Raw genomic sequence first — 15842 nt, forward strand, 5'->3', positions numbered from 1 at the left:
TTGCCGCAACTTCTCTTTTCTGTCCCATTTTTTCCTTCATTTTCTTCATAGAAAACATCACAGCTTCTCTTCCAATATAGACTAGGAGAATGATGTCATACCAATATGGTTGGCCAAGTTTGGGAAACACTTTGATAAATTTCACTACGAAAACCGTAAGGGTAAATTCAAACACTCCTTAATTGTCTTCAACCAACAATGCTCCTTCGCACAATATTGTCGAACTCAACCCAAGAGCCACCATCTTTAACTCGTCTTTCTTTCCCACTTCTGTTGTGTTCTCCATGGCCGACTCTAACATTGTGAAAGACGTCATCAATAGCATAATTATTTTAAACTTCAACCTGGAATATCTTGATTTTTTATTCATAGATTAATAAAAAAATAGCATATAAATAAATGGCTTCCGAGCATTGCCAAGGGCAAAAACATAATGCAAACAACAATCTCGATTTATGCAAGAATCTCATAAACCTTTTTGGCCTCTTTATTTTTAGTATCCGTAACTGGCATGTGATAAGAAACGGCGAACATGGAACGTAAGAAGGCTGCCACGCCCATTACAAATCTCAAGAAATTCAAATTGTTAAAACGAAACAAAAAAGAAGATGATTCTTAGTAATAAATTCAACATAGAACACAAAACAGTAATCAAGAAACCTTTTCTGACATGTAAAGACCCAGGCCAACAAGCCTCGTTCAACGTTGGATGTTGCCATTCGTTTAACGTATTTTGCCCGAAAGCTAATGCCCTGTCGGGTTCGAGAACATGTAGAGTGATTATCATCATTTCAAATTTCTATATTCAGTCAATTGATTTGATTGCTTCATTCTAAAGAAAAAGAACACGATGTCTGTTGACGGCCAAGTTGACAAGCAATTCACCCAAAGAACAATTCATACCAATTTCCATAAAATTTACATAATCCAAGTTCTTAGTACAATTAGCAAGAACGAAAATAGAATAGTCACGAATCAATGCGGAAATTAAAAAAAACACTCACAGCAGTCACCACTGTCGTACTAAGACCAACAATACAATAGTCAAGAATCAATGCAAAAATTAAAATAACGGCCCAACAAACTTGTTAAATTTTCCACTTTGGACCAGGGCCTCACGAATTTAAAACGCGTCACAAGGGATTACTACACGCCCAATTAAATACCTAGAATCTTTCTTGTGGTTTGGCGATGTGGGATTTCACCTAATGGACTCCACCCTTCCTTTCGGGACTCAGCGTCATCGCTGAGGTTTGACCATCATCCCAGACCCACGCGGAGTTGAACTGATACCAAATGTAACAGCACACTTCTGAAATTGTCCGCTTTGGCTCTGGGCCTCACGGATTTAAAACGCGTCACAAGGGGTTGCTACACTCTCATTTAAATTTTGAGCATCTCTCCCGTGGTTTAATGATGTGGGATTTCGAGACTCATTGTCCTTGTTCACCGTTGCGTGTTCCATTCGTTTACAGTCTTTTGCCCAAAAGCTAATGCCCGTCAGGTTTGAGAACATGTAGAACAATCATATGTGAGGAGAGAACATAGCTGTGATATTTGAATACATGAGTTAGATATGTCCCAAAATTGTGAAGAATAAAGCGCATAGCACTTAAAATTCTAAAGTTTTACACATCAAAATAAAAAATTTAGAGTTATAGAATTTTCTTTCGTTAAAATATAAATAGTCATGACAGAGTCCTCGGTCAGTGGAAAAAATTATTGCTCTAAATACATTGAAGAAAAATGGAAACATAAGAAGTTCCCATTTTAATTTTTTCTTAGTTTCCTTACAGTAGGACACAAGAAGAAGGGAATTAAACCCAAGGATATATCCGGTGAGATTGCTTTGGTCAATGATTCAGGAGAAAAATCATATTCAGTGGAAAAATCTGTTCCCAGACCCCAGATATTTTCTAGGTAAATTCCTCCAAATGAAACAAAAGAATTGGCACCAATAAGAGTTAAATAAGCATAGTTTACATGATCAGTTGATAAACAAAACATTTTAAGAGAAAAAATTGGCACCAATATTATCTCGATCTACTAAAACATATACATTAAAATCAGAAACATAATTGTAGGAGAAAACCGAAAGTGAATCCACAAAACCTACAGTATTCGGAGATTTTCATGACTAGAAGCTCACAATTGATTTCAAGTACGGTGATACTCACTGAAAATTTAGGGTCCGATTCCAGCAGGCGACGCTAATCCAGATACAGGCTTCCAATAGGTTCTGAGCCTGAAATCATGAAGAAGACTGTTAGAAGGGACCGGGAGAGTGTCCCGGCGTAGCCCCTCCGATGCTCAAGTCAGAAACTGAGGGGCCTGTCATGGTATTTATAGGAGCATATATTGGCCTGTCATGGGTCTTCCATCTGGGCTAGGGATGGTCCGGGTGTTTGGACCTGATCTTGAGGGGCTCATCTATGGGGTATCACCAGTCTCCCCTCCTAAGTCGAACTGAATCATAGGTTCGAAGTTTGATTAATTGTGTTGTCCTCAGTTTACAAGGCGTGAGTTGTGCATTTTTTCTCTTCTCATTAGTCTCCACAATTTCGGAAACAAATTAAATCATCTTACCACCTTGAAGGGTCATATCTGTGTTCAGCTCCCCCACACCCGCGCCAGAGCGCCGCCTTGTGCAGTAGCCTCCACACACTCGCCTCCGTCTGCACGGCCCGGTGCTCGCCCCGTGCAGCAACACCTCCGACACTCACTCACCTCTGCCCGCACTCCTGGTGCTCGCCCACAAGCCCGCGCCCGAACGCACGCCCCACGCAGCAGCCCCAGCACACTCGCCTCCGCCTGCACACTTGCCCGCATGCCCCATTGCCTCGCGTTGCCCTCTCATTCGTGCGGCCTCGCAAGCCCTCGCCCCTCCTCGCCTACGCCCAGCCGCCTACTCTCTCCACCTAAACACCTGCACATCCTTGCCAACCCTAGCGCACTCGCCTCGCCTTCTCGTTCGCGTACCCTCGCCCGAACACCCTCGCCAGCCGTAGCGCGCCCTCACCCACCCTAAGCGCTCAACCCCTCGCCTTTGCCAATACACCATCTTGCCATCACCTCCCTTTGTCGCCAGCCTCGTCTATAGCCCATGCCAGACACCCCTCGCCCTCGCCCCTGTAGCGCTCGTGTGCCACCTCGCCAGCCCTAGCAGCCTCGCGTTCTACCCCTCGCTCTCGCCCCTACCTATCTCGCCAACCTCGCCCTTCGCGCTTGCCGAGCAGCCCTGCTCGCCCATCACGCCCTAGTGCTCAACCATGCGCTCATGCTCGCCATTCCAGTCTCGCCCTCAGCCCCTTGCGAATGATTGTGTGGATTCTGAAAAGCTTTTGAGGGAGCAGGCTCTGCGCCCTCGATCCCCGTAATTTTTTCAGCGGTAAACATTGTTCGTTATCGACAAACTAAAATATAATCTCAATCTCCTCAACTCTACTCCTCTAGTAGGCTCAGCCTAAGTAGGTAAAATTTAATTTCATTCTCCTCACCTTTGCTCCTCTACTAGGCAATACCTTATTAAGAAAATAAAGTTCTCACTTTATCATCTCGTTACTCATCTGCTAAGTCGGGCCTTAGCAGGAAAAATCAAACATCAACCTCCTCACCCTCTAACTCCTCTGCTAGGCGATGTATTAGCAGGGGAATAAAAGTTTCACCTCCTTACCCCTGACTCCTCCGCTAGGCGATACCTTAGCAGGAAAATAAAAAATTATCCACCATCACCCTTCTAACTCCTCTACTAGCCGATGACTTAGCAGAAAAATTTTAATACTCCGCCTCACCCTCAAACTCCTCTACTAGGCGATGCCTTAGTAGGAAAATAAAAATTCTCCACTCTCATCCTCTAACTCCTCTGCTAGACAATGTCTAAGCAGGAAAATTTTAACTATACGCCATCACCCTCTAACTCATCTTCTAGGCGATGCCTTAGCAGGAAAATAAAAATTCTCACCTCATCATCTCGTAACTCCTCTACTGAGCAAGGACTTAGCAGGAAAAATGAAATCTCATTCTCTTCACCCTCTTTACTCCTCTGCTAGGCTGTGCCTTAGCATGAAAAATGAAATCTCCTTCTCTTCACCCCTTTACTCCTCTGCTAGGCTGTGCCTTAGTAGAAAAATTTTAATACTCCGCCTCACCCTCTAACTCCTCTGCTAGGTAATGTCTTAGCAGGAAAATAAAAATTATCCACCCTCACCCTCTAACTCCTCTGATAGGCGATGTCTTAGCAGGAAAATAAAAATTCTCACCTCATCATCTCATAACTCCTCTGCTAAGCTGGGCTTTAGCAAGAAAAATGAAATCTCCTTCTCTTTAGCCCTTTACTTCTCTGCTAGGCTATGCCTTAGCAGGAAAATAAAACTTCCACCTCCTCATCCTCTGACTCCTCTGCTAGGCCTTTGCCTCAGCAGGAACGTAGAACTTCCATATCCTCACCCCCTGACTCCTCTGTGAGGCGATGCCTTAACATGAAAATAAAAATTCTCTACCCCACCCTCAAACTCCTCTGCTAGGCGATGCCTTAGCAGAAATATAAAAATTCTCCACCCCCACCCTCTAACTCATCTGCTAGGCGATGTCTGAGCAAGAAAATAAAAATTCTCCACCCCCACACCTCTAACTCCTCTGCTAGGCGATGCCTCAGCAAGAAAATAAAAATTCTTCACATTCACCCTCTAACTCCTCTACTAGTGCCTTAGCAGGAAATAATAAATTCCAACTCCTTCTAACTCTTCTCCTCCACTATGCGTAGCCCAAGTAGGTAAAATTTGATTTTTCTTCTCATGAACTCTTCTCCTCTACTAGGTGCAGCCCAAGTAGGTAAAAATTGATTTTTCTTCTCCCAAACTCTTCTCCTCTACTAGGTGCAGCCCAAGTAGGTAAAATTTAACTCATATCATCCTTATAATACAACAACATCCGCGAAATTAATATAAGAATTTGGCTTTATTAAATTTCAACTCCCAAGTAGGTAAAATTTAATTCATATTATCATCATAATACAACAACATCCACGAACTTAATATAAGAATTTGTCTTTATTAAATTTCAACCGATTACATAGGACAAATTCATAAACGAAATACATTAACGATAAAATCAAGAGTAATATTTCCTAAGGTGGTAAGCGTTTCAGGGCCTCTTTAAAGTCTTGCATGGAGCATTCTCCAAGTAATAAGCTCCAGAATTAAGCTTCTCGATCATTCTGAAATGACCCTCCCACTTTGGGTCCAAGTTTCATCTCTACTCTTCTCGTACCTTCCTCAGGACCAAGTCACCCACTTCTTCTTTTCTTAATCATGTTAACCTCTACACGCGTTCTTTTTCCCTCATTCCTCACTATCCCTTCCTAACATCGACGCACGATTTTTTGGTCCCCGCGCAAGACTCCAAATCTTTTTCTCACAGGAAACTTAAGCTTCTGATGATAGGTGGAAGCTACGGCCCTAAAATCCTTTAGAGCTGGTCGTCCCAAGATTCCATGATACAATGATGGAGTGTTTACTACCGCGAAAGTTATCATCTTGGTTACCCGCCGAGGATCACTCCCCACGGATAAGAGAAGAACAATTTGACCCAATGGCTGAATGGCCTATCCTGCGAACCCATACAGAGGGGTAGAGACTAGCTCAAACTCAAATCCTTCCACTTTCATCTGATCCAGTGTCCTTTTGAACCTAATATTCACGGAGATTCCATTATCAATAAAGATCCTTGACACGTCGTAATTGGTAATGGTGGCCGTCACCACCAACACATCATTATGTGGAGCCACAACGCCTCGGAGGTCTTCCGGCCCAAAACTGATGATGGGATCTTGTGGTAAGTATGCATCCCTAGATATCTCAAAGTTCCCCAACCTTCTTCCGTTTGCTTTCCGAGCTCACCCGGATTCTCCATCAGCAGCACACCATAAGATCATATGAATCATTCCTCTCGTAGGAGGGTTGTATTCATTCATTCTCCTCCTCGGATCGACAGGCTCTCGAGGGACATCTTGATCTCGCCCTTCCCTTCTTTGCTCCCTTACCCTCTAATATATCCATGGAGGGCATCGACCTTGCCCGGGGGATGGGCGAGCCCTTGGTCGAATCCTGGATGAGGATCCTTCTTGTCTGTCCAGCAGAGGCAATCTGCACTGCTCTCAAACCTCTACGACTTCTCCCACTAGAATGGTGAGCACAGGCGTGTGGGCGAGCACTAGGGTGTGCTAAGTGAGCAGGGCTGCTGGGCGAGCGCGTGAGGCGAGCATGAAGGGCGAGGCTAGCGAGGCATGTACGGGCAAGAGCGAGGGGTAGAACGCGAGGCTGCTAGGGCTGGAGAGGGGGCAGAGGAGGCGCTGGAGGGGCGAGGACGAGGGCTGGAGGCAAGGGGAGGTGATGGCAAGATGGTGTATGGGCGAAGGCGAGGGGTTGAGCCCATAGGGTGGGCGAGGACGCGCTACGGCTGGTGAGGGTGTTCGAGCGAGGGCACACAAACGAGAAGGCGAGGCGAGTGCGCTGGGATTGGCGAGGATGTGCGGATGTGCATGCGTTTAGGCGGAGAGGGTGGGCGGCTGGGCGTAGGCGAGGAGGGGCGAGGGCATGCGGACGAGAGGGCGAGGTGAGGCAATGGGGCGTGTGGGCGAGCGTGCAGGCAGAGGCGAGTGTGCTGGGGCTGCTGCGCGGGGCGAGCGCTCGGGCGCGGGCATGTGGGTGAGTACCAGGGCATGCGGGCGGAGGTGGGTTTGCTGTGCGGGGACGGGGCGGGGGCGTGCATGCGAGCACTCTGGCGCGAGTGTGGGGGAACCTTCAAGGTGGTAAGATGATTTAATTTGTTTCCGAACTTGTGGAGACTAATGAGCAGGAGAGGAAAAATACACAACTCACACCTTGTAAATCGAGGACAACGCAATTAATCGAACTTCGGACCTACTATTCAGTTTGATTTGGGATGGGGAGACTGGTGATACCCCATAGATTGGCCCGTCAAGTTCAAGCCCAAACCCTCGGCACATCCCTAGCCCGGATGGAAGGCCCAGATATGCCTATAAATACCAAGTTAGAGCGTTCAAGTCTTTGATATTCACTAAATTACTTTTCAACAGCACCCTTAGCTGCTCTCCCTTTATATCCTCAGTCTCTGACTTGAGCGTCGGAGGGGCTACGTCGGGACACCCTCTCGGCCTCTTTCTAACAGTCTTCTTCGTGATTTCAAGCTCAGAGCCAATTCCAAGCATGTGTCTGGACTAGCGTCACCTGCTGGAATCGGACCCTAAATTTTCAGTGAGTATCATACGGCTTACACACCACAATTCAAGAACTAAATTTGGTTTCCAGTTCACCTTCTCGTAATCTAGTTTCCAGTTCAACTTTTAGTGGAAATCACATGCTCTTAACATGGGACACCAAATGAAAATGGTCGTAGATCCGAAAACAACACGCAAAAAGCGAGAACCACGACGAAAAAACTATAGAGACCTCAAAAAAAAACAATCGAGCTCGCGCCAGGGCTTTTGGGCCACACGAATCGGAGCTCTAATCGGACTACATGCTTAGATCGAAGCTATATATCATGGGCTAGCACTCACGGTGGTCTCCAGCCATTTTTCGCTGGAGGAGCGGTCAGATTTTGGGCGAGGGATTGGGGGTTAGGGAGTCTGTTTCCTTATTCTGGAGGTGGTGATATATGTACGTAATGTTTCAAGTGGAAACAAAAACACTGAAGATAATGGTTTAGACGACAGTGTGTCAGAGTCGTTGCCTTTCGCTTTGTATATCATAGCAGCCAACAGTTTTTTAAACTATTTTTCTTTTATCAACACAACAATTTTTTTCACAGTTCAAAACACGTTAATATATAATAGTAAAAAAAATTCCCCCCTCTTGCAATCGAAAACTATTAAAAAGATTCTTAGCCACTTGATTAAAGAATATTAGTATCATAGGCTAACAATATTATTCCTTGGATGATTTCTTTAATTTTCTAGTTGATATATATATTTTTTTCATGTTCCATTTGATTATTGATGTTTGGGGGCGGATCTGTGGAATTTAGATTATCCAGGAATGAGTAGGGATGTCAATGGATCCTGGTTTTACCCAGACCCGCCCCGTCTGGGGTTGGCATACTAAATGGGTCATGAGGCGGGTCTCGAGTCCACTTTTTCAGACCCATCTGGGTATGGGTCGGGTCATGAGTCCTATAATATCCGTCCCATACACACATCATATATGTGGATATAAATGATAAATATTGGGATAATTGTCATATTATGATAGGGGTTGCTGCTGTATTGGATCCTATATATAAGATGAAGCTTGGTGAATGTTATTTTCCGTTAATTTATGATAAAATATCACAATCTAAAGTTGATGAAGTTCGACAGAATTGTTGTGATTTATTGGCTGATTACCAATCCAAGACAACAAAATCATTGGGAAATAGTAGTGGTTCAGGGATTGATGGGCCTTCATCTGTTTCTAATATTGATGCATCTGATATTAATACTTTTGATATGTATGATAAATTTGTGGCTTCAAGTTCAAGCCAAGCTCTGTCAAAATCCCTAACCGAGTTGGATATGTATTTAGATTAAATTGTCTTGCCACGAACTCAACATTTTGATATTCTTAGTTTGTGAAAGACGAATGAGGTCAGATATCCAAATTTACAGAAAATGACAAAGGATATTTTAGATATTCATGTGTCAACTGTCGCATCTGAATCTGCTTTTAGCAATAGTGGAAGAATATTTGGTCCTCATCGTAGTAGGCTTACTCCAACGACTTTGGAGGCGTTGATGTGCTCGCAAATATGATTGTGGGGTGAGGTGGAAGGTAAATAAATGATAATTTTATTTTGTTAATGTACTTTCATTTTAATTTTGTTACTGTAATTTCTCTCTTTAAATTACATTTTTATATTTTCAATATACTTTCTCTCTTTAATTTTGTAGGTAATTCTTCAAATAATTTACCAACTTGTCCTACCATTCTTGATGAAGAGGAAGATGATCTGGAGAATGTGTCTGAAATATTGCTTAATCGCTGATTTTATATTGATCTGTTTAAATTCTGATATGACTTATTTTTGGGGATGTCAAAACTTTTTCTGGAGAGCTAGTAACTCTTTTTTATTATAATTCATTATGTAGTTAAAATACTTTGCTTGTTATTATTAAGTGTGATCGAAGACACGAATTAGTTTTCTATTATGTTGTATTAAAATCCAACTAGAACCGTCCCACATACCCGAAATACAGTAGACATAAAAACTGATCTTGCACAGAAACATAAAACCATGCTCATATCCATTTTAAATTCAAACCAACACAAATAAAACATCTCGAACATCTCAATATCCTAAATATCAACTCAAATATCAATTCTAAACTTCAACCCATTTCAAACCTAAATAAAAATGGGAAATACTTACATTCTCGTGAAGCCCGTGATGAGAGGATCACAAATCTACCTTCATTTCATATTTTTCTTAAGCAATTCTCCCATAGATTGAAGAAGAAATGTAGAAAATGGAAGGAGAGAGGTTTTGATGGATAAGGAGGAGAAAATAAATGATGGAGAATGAATGGGGAAGTCAAAGTGAGCTTAAAAAATCAATTTTCGCATATGTTAGCGCCGCAGCGCCACTTTTCAGCGCCTCGGCGCCAAATTTGCGCAGCTCTAGCGCCTAGGCGCTACTATTCAAGCGATGTGGCGCTTGAATAGTAACTCGGTGAACAGTATTTTTTTTAAAAAAAATTGCGGGCTTCATTCCCTCTAAAAATAGATTTCGTCCTCGAAATCAAATCATCAATTTCAAGTCTAACGTGTAATGATCAATACTGAAAATAAAACCGAGAATAGAAGCATACTTCATTTGAATAAATCCGGATATTTATGTCTCATATTATCTTCTAATTCCCGAGTTGCCTCCTCGACACCATGTCTGTTCCACTGTACTTTAATCAACAGTATCAATTTATTTCTGAGTTGCTTATCTTTTTTGTCTAAAATTTTAATCGGTCTCTGAATATAGCTCAAAGTCCGATCTAACTCAACCTCGTCGGGTGGAGTACATGAGAAGGATCTGGATGATATTTCCTCATCATAGACACATGAAAAACATCATGAACAACTCATAATGCGAGAGGAAGAGGTAATCTATAAGCCAAATCAACAACACGTTCCAAAATCTCATACGGACCTATGAATCTCGGTGATAATTTACCCTTCTTTCCAAATGTAACTGTACCACGGAAAGGAGATATTTTCAGAAAAACTCTGTCACCTTTCTCGAAAATCAACGGTCGTCTTTTGATGTTCGCATACTTAGCCTGCCAATCCTGAGCAGCTCGCATACGACTCTGAATCAATTTCACCTTCTCTGTCATATCTTTTATCATATCAGGTCCTAAAATTGGCGCTTCAGATAAATCATCCCAGTACAGAGGAGATCGACACTTTTGGCCATATAGTGCTTTAAATTGTGACATTCCAATGCTCACTTGATAACAGTTGTTATAAGAAAACTTGACAAGTGGTAACGAATCCTGCTAACCAATACCAAAATCCATCACTACAGCTCTCATCATATCCTCTAATGTTTGAATAGTACGTTTTGACTGTCCGTCTGTCTGAGAATGATATGCAGTACTCAAAATCAAACGAGTACCAAGGGCCTCTTGTAAACTCTGCCAAAAATGAGAAGAAAATCTTGGATCACGATCTGATACAATGGACTTAGGCACACCATGCAATCTCAAAACTTTTCTGATGTACAATTTGGCCATCTGATCATGCATATATGTCATTTGATAAGGAATGAAACACGAAGACTTAGTTAATCTGTCAACGATAACCCAAATTGCATCGCAACCCCTCGACGACCTCGGCAATTTCGTGACAAAGTCCATGGTGATATTTTCCCACTTCCATTCTGGAACTTTAAGGCTATGCAAAAGACCTCCTGGTCGCTTCCTTTCTGCTTTCACTTGTTGACAATTCAAACAACGAGATACAAATTCTGCTATGTCAGATTTCATTCTTTTCCACTAAAATTGTTTCCTCAAATCATTGTACATTTTTACTTCCAGGGTGTACACTGAATTTACTGCAATGAGCATCACACAAATATGTATCCTCAACTCTGAAATATTAGGAACTACAATACGATCATTCACAAACAAAATACCCTAATTATTGACCTGAAATTCTGATCGATGTCATGATCTGACGAGTTCAACTGATTTCTGAATGCTTTGATCTAAACTTTGGGCCTCTTTAATTTTTACAAACAATCATACATACTCTTACAGGTTGAGTATCTACCAAAAAATCCAAACCAAAAAGACAACATTCTTATACTAAATCAGATATACTGCTAGTGATCAAGGACATATTGCATACTTTTCTGCTCCAAGCATCGGCTGCTGCATTAGACTTGCCTGGATAATATTTTATTTCGCAATCATAGTCTTTCAACAAATCTAACCAACGCCTCTGTCTCATGTTCAGCTCAGCTTGTGAAAAGAAGTATTTCAAAACCTTATGATCAGTGAATATCTCAAATTTCTCCCCATACAAGTAGTGACGCCAAATCTTTAAGGCAAAAACCACTGCTGTTAGTTCCAAGCATGCACTGGGTATCTAGACTCATGTGGCTTCAATTGTATTGAAGCATAGGGAACCACACGACCATGCTGTATTAATAAACAACCCAGTCCTTGATATAAAGCATCAGTGTGCACTGTAAATCCTCCTACACCTGATGGAATAGTCAGAACTGGAGCACTAGCCAATCTCTGCTTAAGTTCAACAAAACTAGCCTCACATGCTTGCGACCAAATAAATGGTGCATTCTTTTGTGTCACCTGGGTAATTGCCCTCGCAATCTTTGAGAATACTTCAATAAATCTGCGATAATATCCTGCCAAACCCATAACTGATGTCGGTCTAGACCAATTAATGACTGCCTCAACTTTACTTGGATCAACTGATATACCAGCACTTGAAATCACATGTCTAAGGAAAACCACTCTATCCAACCAAAACTCGCATTTGGATAATTTAGCATACAACTTTCAGTTCTCAAAATTTGCAAAACAACTCTCAAGTGTTCGGCATGCTAAAATTCAGATTTTGAATAAATAAGAATATCATCAATGAAGATCACAACAAATTGATCTCTATACCGTTGAAACACACGGTTCATCAAATCCATAAATAGCGCATGTACATTGGTCAACCCAAAAGGCATTGTCAAAAATTCAAAATGCCTATACATGGTACGAAAAGCAGTCTTAGGCACATCTGCCTCTCTAACTCTTAACTGATGATATCCGGATCTTATATCAATCTTAGAATATACTGAAGAATCCTGCAACTGGTCAAAGAGATAATCAATCTTGGCAAAGGATACTTATTCTTTACTATGGCTTTATTCAACTGTCTATAATCGACACAAAACCTCATAGACCCATCTTTCTCCTTCACGAATAAAACTGGAGCACCCACAGGTGAAACACTTGGTATTATATATCCTTTAGCCAATAGATTCTCAAGTTGTTCCTTTAGTTCTTTTAGTTCAATTGGTGTCATCCTATAAGGAGCTCTAGAAATAGGCTGTGTACCTGGCATCAACTCAATGTTGAAATCAATATCTCGGACTGGAGGAAATCCTAGAATTTCATCTGGAAATACATCTGAAAATTCACTAACAATTGGAATATCTGCCAATTTAGGTACTGACCTTGAAATATCAATTGCATAAATCAAGAAACATTCTACTCCTTTCTGCAACAAACGAGTCATCGACAAAACAATTATCAAAATAATATTAGCTCGAGAATCCTTACCATAGAACGTCTAGTGATCTATCATATCAGGCCTAAACTTAAAAATCTTCTGAAAACAATCTACAGTAGCCCTGTATCTTGTCAACATGTCAATACCAATTATGCAGTCAAAATCAGACATCTTCAACACAATGCAATCAAGCTCAATGACATTATCCTCATAACGAAATTCACAACCACTTATCATTTCAGCTGACCTCATATTTGCCCAGTGGAGTAGAAATAGATAATTTAGATGATAATGGCATAGAATGCAATGAATGCAATGTGACAAAGTGCTTAGCTATGAAAGTATGTGATGCACCAGTATCCATCAAAACATAAGCAGGATAACTTGAGAGAAAACAATTACCTCCAATGACATTATCCGGAGCATTATGTGCCTCATCCTCAGTGAGTGCAAAAACTCAAGCCTGCTGTCTAGGTGGTTGTCCTCCCCAGTGACTACCACTCTGTTTGTTCTGATCTGACCGGTTTGATTGCTGATAGGAATGAACTGTAGGGGTCTGACGATTCTTGTGAGGTGTCTGTCTCGATGGTCCCCCACTCTGAGATATATCACTGCCGCGGTTAGGACACACTCAAGCATAGTGTCCCACCTGGTTACACAAGTGGCAAGCTCTCGAGACTCCTCTACACTGATCGATATAATGTTTACCACCACACTGACCACAAGTCGGACCTGAATAACCAGTACTCTGAACTTAACCAAACTGTCTCGATCCAATAGAACTTGAAAAATTACTACCATGCCTCTTAAATTGCTTGTCTATAGCCCTAAACTGCTCTCTTATGTCGCAACTGTTACCGCCACTATTACCCTGTCTGAATTGCTGTCAATACTGTTGCTGTTGGGGTCGTTGGATATACTGAGAACCTTTATGTCTAATGATTCCGGTTTCAGCTCCCTTGGCTCGATCAAGAGCCTCAACAAAATTGTTAGGCCTTTAACTATTTATCAAGGTAAAGATATCAGGGTTAAAACCATTTATGAAGTGATCGGCCTTAGCTTCTTCATCGGATGCTATATGAGGAGCAAATCTCAGTAAATTCGAGAACTTAGCAACATAGTCCTCAACATTCAGATTTCCCTGCTTTAAATTTGCAAACTCGGCTTCCCTATCTTTCCTATAAGAGGTAGGAAAGAAACGCTGATAAAATTCAAATTTAAAAATATCCCAGGTAACAATCGTACCTCGACCCTCTAAAGCTTTCTTTGTCATGATCCACCAACTCTTAGCAACATCTAATAACTGATGAATAACTGAATTGATTCTATGATCATCTGGATAATCTGGATAATCAAGAGATTCAAATAACTGATCCATATTCTCCAACCAGTTCTCACACTCTAATGCATTCTCTGTACCCTTCAACATCGGTGGGTGCAAAGACTGAAATCTGGCTAACAGTATCTCCATCGGAGTCGGAGTTATATCCATCTGAGTATGACTAGCACTGCCCTGATCTTGTGCCACTGGTATGTTCTGTCTAGGTCTACCACGACCTCTACCTCAAGTAGCCATGTATGATATACAATAGATCAAACACAGATAAAATCACAATATCATAATCATCTCAATCTTGTATCGACCATCTCTGGCTCTCGAGACTCAATAAATCTCAAAAATCTCAAATAAAGCTCAACAATATAGTATCTCAATTATGATCATGTATTTTACATTACCGCACAGTGAAAATGCTAGCAAATATATCACATGATCAAGCAATTCGAACTGACTAGATCTACCATATTCCCAAATATCTTAGGCTCTGATACCACCTAATGTGGGGCCCCGGGTCCGATATCTAATACTAATAATTATAATTGTAAAAAATTAAATGATTGAGTAAAACACATAATCTGTGGTTCACAAATCCACATAAACATCATCAAAATAATTTAAAGGTATCAATTGCTTGAAATATAATTTTTAACATGCCAAAATAAAATAGTGAGCCAAAGTAATCCAAAATTCATCAAATAGTTCCTAAGACCCGAGAATCCCACTCTAACTCGTATCTCCTCGCCTGGAGCTGGACTCTGGCATCCCAAGCCTCGCCTCACCTACCGTTAAGCACGTTAAAACAAGAGGTAGCCGACGTGCCGGTGAGTATAAACCCAGTATGATACGATCAATAACATAAGAGAAATAAATTTTACAAATAGTTCATATGAAATTCATAAAGACGCAATATAATGCAATGCATGATCAGAAGCTATGGGCTATCAATAAATCTCAAGATCAAGTGAATCATCTAGTCATAGGGCACCCAAGGGAAGAGAATCCCCCAGCAACATCCACCGACTCATCCACTCGGGGTATGGTGATGTGTTCTACAATCCCAGGACTATGATGCGTCTATAAATAGTGTTCAGGCCATAGCAGCGACCTCCGCATATACTATGCCAACTCAACTATAGCCCCATACTTCCAACAAATCATTAAATCAAGGCGACCTCCGCCATATCAAATCTGAATCGAAAAGTGGTTCAATATGCAATGTAATGATGCAAATCAATATCATCATCTCGATATAATAATAAACTCATATCAAGACCACAATCACATCAAATCACAAGTAATTCATTGAGCCATAGAATTTTCAATTTAAAATAAAAATAATACTTTTACCTCGTATGTTACCGACCGTAACATACCTTTCAAATATTACCAAAAAGAGATCGAAAGGTGTAGTTGAGAAGTCTTGAACCTCTAAATTATACTATAACTTAAGAACTTGGATCATCTATCAAAACAGAGCAATTTCTGTACAAAATTCATAATTAATTCAATATTTCTTCAAATCAAGATCCGCAAATTGAATATGCAAGAAAACTCAAATCCAAACCATTCCTCTTCACAAACGTTTGTCAAATAAAGTAATTTACTCAGTCGTTCATAATCTGAAACATACAACATAATTCCCACGAATTCTGCGTCAATACATTTCTGACACACTTTAGTATTTTGAGCATACATTCCTCAATATC

The sequence above is a fragment of the Primulina eburnea genome, chromosome 10 (assembly GCF_022965805.1).
Source record: "Primulina eburnea isolate SZY01 chromosome 10, ASM2296580v1, whole genome shotgun sequence".
Taxonomy (NCBI): Eukaryota; Viridiplantae; Streptophyta; class Magnoliopsida; order Lamiales; family Gesneriaceae; genus Primulina; species Primulina eburnea.